The 9,424-nt window shown below is 48.6% G+C and overlaps 1 non-coding gene across 1 annotated transcript; it reads left to right on the forward strand.

The window, feature by feature from the left end:
• Positions 1–1,404: 1,404 nt before the first annotated feature.
• Positions 1,405–1,476, forward strand: Trnaq-cug. The gene has a single exon. It is a non-coding gene; the product is annotated as a tRNA-Gln (tRNA).
• The last annotated feature ends 7,948 nt before the right edge of the window (positions 1,477–9,424 follow it).

Raw genomic sequence — 9,424 nt, forward strand, 5'->3', positions numbered from 1 at the left:
CCTCATTCAACTTCATTTTCTACTACAAAGTGAAAGTCAGCCGAGCTGGGAAGACCCAGGCAGCTGAAAGGAAACGGTGACAAATTTCACAGCAAATTTTTTTGTTTTGTTTTGTTTTTTTGTTTCTTGCTCTTTTGTATCTCTACACCCTTGGCCTTGAACTCAGGGACCCGCCTGTCTTTACAGGTGGGTGTGCTGGGATTCAAGGTGTGCACTGCCTTAGCTGGGAAAAATAAATGTTTATTTAACTATTCTGACATGGGTAATTTAGAGTTTCTTGCTCAGTCTCAAACAAAGCAGCCACAATGGGGACAAGGACGGGTGCTAAGGCATAAATTTTAGTTATTTTCCCACAAACAAGTGTTATTTTTGAAGGGTGGTGTCAAGTTAGGGTTTCTCTGTGTCATTCTCGCTGTCCTGGAACTCATTGTGTAGACCAGGCTAGCCTCCAATTCAGAGATCTGTCTACCTCTGCCCCTCTGCCCCTCTGCCCCTCTGCCTCTGCCTCTGCCTCTGCCGGTATTAAAGGCTCTGCTCCCCTCCCCTCCTCCATAACATCCCCCCCCTCCATTTTAGAAAATAAAGAATTTTTTCTCCTGGAGATGCTGTCCTGTTGAGAAGGCCTTGAGGTGTGGAGTTAAACTTAGCAAACGAAAGCCCAGTGAGCAAAATTAGTCACTTCACCAGTCAGAAAATGACCAATCTCCAGCTAGGTACCTCCCACCCTGACCCACCTTGTATCAGGGAGTTTCCTCCGTTACTCTCCCAGTCCCACAAAGAAGCTCTCCGAGAGATATTTATTTTTTAAAATATTGATATATTTCCAGACACTCCTATGCCCTAACCCACAACTCATGCTTTTGTTTTTGAGACCTAGTCTCTCATTATGTAGCACTGGCTAGCCTGGAGATTATATATATATATATATATATATATATACCTGCCTCTGCCTCTCAGGTGTTGGAATTAAAGGAGCAGGCCCGGGTTTTAAAAAAGATATTTATTGTAAGAAACACAAAACCTACCAAAGATACACATATGTGTACATATGAGAAGTATGAAGCGTCCTTTCACATCCTAACTCCCTCCCCACTCCACGGCTAACCCACTTTATCTGTTACCAGAAGTAAAGGTGGACCAGAGTGGCTGTAGGGGGTGGGGGCGGGGATAAGGCAAAGCATGAAACAAGAACACTATCAACATTTATTGGAGAAATTTCACATCTGGTCAGGACTGAATGGTAATCTGATGGTGGTAAGGTGGAAGGGCTCTTTCTCAGCTCTAAGTTGTGTAAACTCGACCTCATTTTAGTATGTGCAGAAGAAACACAGTAGGACAGCAGGAAAAATTAGATGGTAGTCAATTCCACAGTCCTAAGTTTATATAGAGCACAAGAGGCATAGGGGTTCCATGGTGTAATGGTTAGCACTCTGGACTCTGAATCCAGCGATCCGAGTTCAAATCTCGGTGGGACCTTTTCTGTTTACCCTGAGGCAAAACGTTGTTTTAAGTGAGACTTCAGCCCCTCAAAGGTGTGAATCTGGGAATAGGACAGTCCCACTTAAGTGGATGTGGAGAGGCCATAGAGGGCCAACTTGCCCCCACTACCTGGCTTTGGACTGTCCGTACACTGTACCAGCAAGTCTGGGGGTTTGCAGCACAGGCTTGATCAGGTGCCACAGATGCCTTTCTGCAGTCGGTCTGATTTTGTCCTGGATCTGTCCTGGGTCTGTTTTCAGGTAATGCTGGGAGAACTGTGGCCGAGCATCCTCTGGAATGCCCATACAGAAGCCTGCCTGCGGCTTGGAAGCCTCGAGGCTAGAGCGCATCTTCATCCTGCAGCAAAGGCTTTGGTCTAGGCTCAGGGAGAGAGAGGGCCAGAGGTCTCTGAGGAGTAGACTCCTTGATGCTTCCCTGGCATGGCCTAGGGAGGGAACCCACAAGCTCCAAGGTCCCTCTGCAGGCCCTCCTCAGAGCCTTGTGTGGAGAATGAGAGAACCAAGGAAAAGCAAGTTATCGGAGATAAGATATATACCAAACACCATGCTGAACGCATTCATGAATAATGGCATTTCTTAGGGGACACATCGAAATGTTCAAAGGACTGCGACTTTCATAATAAATGTTGGACACATAAACTTGAGAGAAAAAAAGTGTACACAAACCCGCATTTCTTTGTATAGATGTAAGTATCTGCAGTTAACCTTCACAGTCACTTGTATCATTGTTTTGGATTCTGGGGTTTGCATCTTAGGTGTGATGGGTTTGAGACACACTGGCCCTAAACACGGCACCTTGGTACATTAATCATGGTAAGCAGAAGCTGGAAGGACTCTCACTTCTCCCTGACCTTTCTCCCCAGAAGCAGGCGCCAAGACCCTCATATTTCTGGGAGAGTAAAATCTTCCATAGTGGAGGTACTTAGACTAAGAGACAAATTTAAAGGGGAAGTAAACAACAGCTGTTCTAAGGGGAAGTTCAGACATTGGATGCTTTTAAAAAGGGAGATGATGTGAGACACTGTATCCTGCCAGGAAGTTCAAGGAGTAAACAACTCAGTAGCTTCAGGAAGTCCCTGAAACTGACCAGATTCTCTAGGGCCCTCCCTCCACAAGCACACACACACACACACACACACACACACACACACACACACACTCTGAAGACTGCAGAGAGATGTTCTCGGACCACCTGAGCTGCCTGGGAAGCATGCTGTCTACCTGTTGAGCTACCTGCAGGTTATGCAGTGCACTCCAGGCTTCCAGAGTTTGTGAACTGCTGTCCATGCTAGGAAGGACTTTGGTGATACAGCAGCCTTTGAGTTGTTACTGCTTCTGTAAGTAACCCCAGCAAAATTCACTGGTTAGCCTATGGCCCTGGTGGTTTCCCTGCTTTGGTTTGTTCTGTTTCCTATCTGAGATCATTTGCTGTGTGGGGGTGAGTTTACAGCACTCTAAGTCAGTGCTTCTCAACCACCTTAAGACTACTACCCTTTAATACAGCTTCTATACATTTTCTCATGTTGTAGTGATTCCCAAACAAAATTGGCTTGTTGCTACTTCATAACTGTAATTTTGCTACTGCTATGAATTGTAACGTAAATGATGGGCAATGTATTATTCATATATGTGACTCCAAAGGGGTTGCGACCCACAGGTTGAGAACCACTGCTCTGATCGTTATGTCAACCAAAGGGGCCTTCACTAAGATTCGAGAGGGAGAAGCATCCTTACCACTGGAGAAAGAAACGGAGGAGGGAACAGGTGGCCTGGCTGAGTTTCCCTGAGTGTTAGCAGTGCATCCAAGACCCCTGGCCCTGGCATTGCTTTTCCACAGCCTACTCTTCATCAGAGACTGTGTCTGAATCCTCTGGTTCACCTGCTTCCTCCCTGAGATGGAAGCTCTTCAGTCTCAAGGATGATCTTGATGTTAGGTTGGAACCCTTGCTTATTCCAGGTCCCTTCTCCCAAGCTAGGAAACCCCATCTCCCTCCTTGAAACTCTACCCACACAGAGAAAACTCCCCCTCCCCCACGAGCTTGGAGTTTTACTCTGGACTAACATGCAATCACGCCCCTTGAGTTTCCAGAAACCCATCCAAGAGTGTCTGCCCAAGGGCTCAGTTTTTGACCATGTGTGGATACATTACAGCTCCTAGATAAACATCAGCATCCCGTGCCTGGGACCCATCAAAACTCCTTGCTTTAGCCTGGATGTGTGACTTCACCTGTGAGGTCAATGAGCCCACCTGAGAACTGCCTCCTAATAAACCTGCCTTTATCACTTTTAATCTGGTCTAATATGGCCTGTATCTGCATCACCAAGGGGAAGATAAAGGTCATCACTAAAGAGCAGATGGAAGAGTAAATAGCAGATTCCCTGAAGGTCCCTGAGGAGCAGACCTGCTGGGGATTCCAGTTCTGGGATGCCCCAGCCCAGGAATGGCTGCTGCACAGAGAAGACAAGTGTCTTCTCCATCACAGGCTCTGCAGCATGGATAAGTACCAAGGATGTAACGTGTATAGAATCGGGTTTTTTGTAGTTTTGTTTGTTGGTCTTTTGTTATTTGGTTTTTCGAGACAGGGTTTCTCTGTGTAGTCCTGGCTATCCTGGAACTCACTCTGTAGACCAGGGTGGCCTTGAACTCAGAAATCTGCCTGCCTCTGCCTCCCAAGTGCTGGGATTAAAGGCCTGCACCACTCACTGCCTGGCTACAATTGGTTTTATAGTGCCTTGTCTCTGAGGTGTTGTGCCCCAAATAGGAAAGCTCCCACTCAGTGAGCCCATGCCGTGTGCCAAGTGCCAGCCATCGCCGAAGAGCTGTGTGTTCATTCGTTGTTCATTTGCTCCTTACAACAGGTCTGTGTCATGGTAGCATGCTTCATTAAATGTGAGAGGAACAGAGAAAGGCCCAAAGACACACCTCCACAGGTAGAGATATGTGGGACAAAAATGGGGTCCCGCATCCACCCAGGGCTCGGGCTGCTGGGCGAGGCAGGACACGGGAAGGTTTGACTGCACGCTGGATGGGCGTCGGGCTGTGCAGGGGTGGGAAAGGCACAGTCTGTGATTCCTGTGGACCTGCTGGAGTCGGGCTCTGACTCTCGGGCACCACAGATGCCACTGGGTACTGCAGAAGAGCTGGTTCTGGGGTCCCTGGGCCGCACGGAGGCCAGGAACGACAGGTTCTCACTCATAAGACATCCAAGAAGCCGCTGTATGTCAAAGAGCCGAGAACAGAGTGGGGACCCTCGGGAGGACTCTGGCCTGGGGACTGAAGGGAAAAGGGTAGAAGGGGAGAGCTCTGGCAGGTGTCTTGGGTTGGTGGAGACCACGGCTGAGAACGGAGGGAGGCGGCCCTGGCGGGAGGTTAGACAGGAGGCTCTTCAAGGAAGACCCGCTCCATTGCTCCCGCACATCGGATCCAGAGGAGAAGAGGCAGTCTATGGTTTTAAGGCATTTATAGTAGAGAAGCAGAGGGCTGCCATGGCTACATGGAGAGGCGGAGAGGGGAAGGCAAAGAGATGGGGAGCAAGGGAGCAAAAGTAAGAACAAGAGAATAAGAGTTAAGAGAACGATGAGGGGGCAAGAAGCTCCTTTTATAGTAGACTGGGCCATTGGGCTATTGCCGTGTAACTGTGGGGAGGAGCATACCTGACTGTTGCTAGGTAACAGTGGAGGTGGAGTCCAGAGAGAATACCAGGAGCTTGAGGCATTGCCTATGTGACTGATGGTCATGCACCTCTCTGCGGGGTGCAGGGGGAGTTGTAGGAGGCTGTAGCTGTGGTAGGAGCCAGGGGCCCAGGAGGTGTGGCTGAACACCTTCAGCCCCTTAGGGTCTGACTGGGGACCAGGCTGTCTGTGCACAGCTCACTGCCCCGCAGGGATATCAAAGGCTAAGAGAATTGGATTGACACATAAAAGCCGAGGAAACCCATGTATAGATGGCGGCTGTGAGGCTGGGATGAAGTTCCCAGAGAGTCACAGAGATGCATACAGAGATGTGGGCAGAGAACAGGGATGCATACAGGACAGCAGTGGTGATGTTGGGAAGGGGACAGAGCCAGAAGGAAATGATAGGAAGAAAGAGGATGAGAGTGGACAGAAAGGGCGGGTGTGGTGGGGAGACGGGGTGCCATGGCACCCGCAGCTGTTGGGTTCAGGCAGAGGAAGGAGGAACAGAGCAGTGAAGCCAAGGAGGGCAGAGAGACTGAGGGAGGTGGAGATCCAATAGGGACAGAGCAGGCACATCTGGTTCTTGATAGCCTGTCCCCATTTTGTTCTCAGCTCATGGTCCAAAGTAGTGGGTGAGCAGGGTCGTGTTATACCTGTGAATTGGGAGTCCAGAGAGCATCTACTGTGATTTCCAGGTCATTGTAGACCGGGAAAAAAAGAGGTGTAGCAGAACCCGTGAGTCGTAAGCAACAGAGTTTATTCAAAGCACCTCCAAGTGGTTGATGGAGCCTAGAAAGGTCATGAGAGTCAGGACTCTAGTGTGTGATCCATGTCCTATCCCTTCCTCTGCATATGTGCTCTACACGTTCTCATTACCTGTCTCTCATGTGCATCCCTCATGGGCAGGGCCTCCAGGCTTGCTGGACACTGACTTCTTTGACACCTTCATCCTAAGTCTTCTCTCCATCTTCCTCCATTGCTGCAGTCTGTGCTGAAACCAATGATCTTCAGCCTGGGCTCTGCAGAGGCAGGGTGGGCAGCAGACCTGGAGCATGGGGAGCAGATACCAAGAGAATGAGAAAGAGGCCCAGAAAATGGGGGACAGGGACCTTAAGGTCTGGTATAGGGTGGACAGAAACGTAGAAGGCAGGAGGCAGGGAGCCCAAGGAGCTAGGGACTTGAAAGAAGGAGGGGAACCTGTCCAATTGCCTGCTTGCAGCCTCATCTGCCCAGAACTAGTCTCTAAGGCCCTGTCCTCTGACCTTACTCTGCATAGGTCCCAGTGTCCCACCGTGTCTGGGCTGTCAGGTCTATCCGTGGACCTTGTTGGAATCCACACACCTGGCTCTCTCTGGGTTCATTTTTTCTAACTGGGGTCCTTATTTCCTCTGTGCACTGGGGGGGTCTTGAAGAATGGACCCTATACACAGAAACCTCCTTGTTAGAGAAAGACTGTCCTAAGGGACACAGGGCTGTGTAGCATGGGTAGTGGCTCTGGGTGGGTCCCTTTGAGGTTTGTTGAGTGAAGTGGCAGGAAAGCCACCAAAGATACCACTCACAGAGAACAACTAAATAGTGAAGGCCAGGCAGGTGTGGTGGCCTGTTTTTGTAGTCTAAGCACTTAGGAAGTTGGCTCAAGAATGTTAGAAATTCAGGGTCATCATTCATAGGTGATAACAGCCTGTGCTATTTGAAACCCTGTCTCAAAAATAAAAAACCAGAAGGGGCTGGAATGTTAGCTACATGGTTAAGAGGTCTTGTTGCTCTGGCAGAGGACCTGGGTATGGTGTCCAGTACCTACTTGGTTGCTGACAGCCGTCTATAACTGCATTTTCCGAACATCTATTTTGGTGGACACCAAAAAATTACATGCTACGTATGCATATATACATACATTTATACATACATAAATGCAGGCAAAACACACAGTTGCAAATGAGAAAAAGTAAATCTAAAAATAAGGCTTGTTATGGTAGTACACACTCTTAATCCCACCACTCAGGAGGCAAAGGCAATCAGATCTGTGTGAGTTCAAGGCCAGCCAAGGCTACCTAGTGAGATCCCTTTTGAAAACAAGGATTCAGATCTACAGTGTAGCCCCAGGTATCAGGCTTTGGTAATAGCGGTTCAAGATTTATAATGAGGAAGAGAAGAACATGAGGATTGCCTGTTCCATATGTGTTGTTACAGGTGAAACTACTGTTAAAAAATTAAAACCATCGTGGGAGCTTGACCTGTCACTTCTATTCTTAGTCCCAGGTACTTTGAAGCTTGGGGCAAGGGAACCAAAAGTTCAAGGCCTGTGCAGACTACAGATTGAATTCACAGCCAGTTCTGGCAAGACAGCAGTGCTCGGCCGGGCGTGGTGGCACACGCCTTTAATCCCAGCACTCGGGAGGCAGAGGCAGGCGGATTTCTGAGTTTGAGGCCAGCCTGGTCTACAAAGTGAGTTCCAGGACAGCCAGAGCTATACAGAGAAACCCTGTCTCGAAAAACAAAAAACAAAAAAACAAACAAACAAACAAAACAGCAATGCTCTGCCAATAAATAAGATTAAAGGAGAGCTGGAGGCCTATGGAAGAACGAACACTATGCTCACAACATGAGGGTAGTCTCAGGGTCTGTATCACTACCACGGGAATGGCAGCGTTGGTAGAATTTGGCACCAGAGAGGTATCTCAGTAAATAAAGGCCACTAGGTATGACTACCTTGTCTTCTAAACTCCACCTGGCTGTCACACATACTAAGATGAGTGAATAAATAATTTAAAAAGTCTTTAAAGACAGACTTCTCTTCCTAGTGTATGACCATACTGCCCTGAATTCACCCAGTCTCCCCTGAGGCAGCTAAGCAGAGTCAGACCTGGGTAGTAATGGCACAGGAGAGTGAATCCTCAAACCACGCAGCTTAGCCGGCAGTCATGGTAACTGAGCAACAGGGATGTGGGGAAGCTACAGAGCCAAAGACAATGGGAAACGTGACATGGGGTTGGAAAGGGAACTGGAACCAAAGGCATTCCGAGCAGTGCAGTGCTATAGAAGCAGACTCAAGGATAGTGCGGCAGTTCACCATGGTGACCCAAGAAATGCTCTTCTAATCTTCTGAGGCTCAACATGTCTCAGACCCTTTCTTTATCAAATAAATGTCTGCAGTTAGCTCCTAGACTACACAGACACACCCCATCTGCCTGCCTCTCCTTCCCTCCCAGAAATCAGGGTCTGCCTACCTAAAGGTAGCTTGGCCCCTGAAAACAAGCCCAGAATCACCGAGCCTCCCTACCACATTGACATATTAACTGCATTTGCTTAAAACCAGAGAAAAATCCTAGGACAGGTGAAAACTCGTCACAAATGTCCTCATTATAGGCTGACCTCATTATATATAAACCTTATACTAAAAGAGACCGTAACGAGCCCTTCACACTCCCACCACTTGAAAGTACCGTTAAAGAGTACAATATGTGTTACAGTAATCGTCGTCTTTTGCAGAAGTATAGACATGTATTGAGTGCAGTTGAAACCAGTCAGGAAAGGCACAAAGGCGGCAAGGTTTATCTCTGTAGCACCCCCCGTTGAGAAAGGGTCATTTTTGTTTGGTATCTGCACAGAGAGAAAGTAGTATCCCAAAGAACGCAAGGCGGATTCGGTTGGTTTGTGGAGAAGGAGGCTGAGGGCAGTTACCCTGCAGATTGAGCCTTATTTGGAGGGAGAATCTGGAGCCCACGGGGAGAGCGATTCGGGGCGTCAGTAGAGAGTCAGCCTCAAGTGGAGGAGCTGGAGAGGTAGCTGCCATGGGCAGGACAGGACAGGACAGGACAGGACAGCTGAGGAAGAAACCCCAGGGCCAAAGGGAACGCACTTCCTCTGTGCCTTTTTTGGTTTTGTTTGTTTGTTTTGTGGGAACGGGATTCTCTGCCCCAGCCCCCAAGGTCTGAGTTGTGTGCTGTGAGTTGGAGGGGCTGTCATTTCATTTGTCTCAGGCGACAAACTGCAGGTTGGGGGGGCCTGGCCCGACTTCTGGCAAAAGAGAAGTTAAGAAACTTTACTTCAGGCGTAGTGGCTGAGTTCGCATGTAATCACTAAGCTGTACACTCTCTTCCTTCTTTATAAAGCAAGGCAAAGTTTAGGAGAAACGGAAAACGGGACAACGAGAGGCTTGCGAAGCAGACACAAGGTCTCATCTGAATAGAGCAAGTCTACCTTTTCACATCAGAAAAGACAGGGGAGAGCGCGAACGCAGTCCCCCACTA

Source organism: Mus pahari, chromosome 4 (assembly GCF_900095145.1).
Source record: "Mus pahari chromosome 4, PAHARI_EIJ_v1.1, whole genome shotgun sequence".
In the NCBI taxonomy this organism is placed as follows: Eukaryota; Metazoa; Chordata; class Mammalia; order Rodentia; family Muridae; genus Mus; species Mus pahari.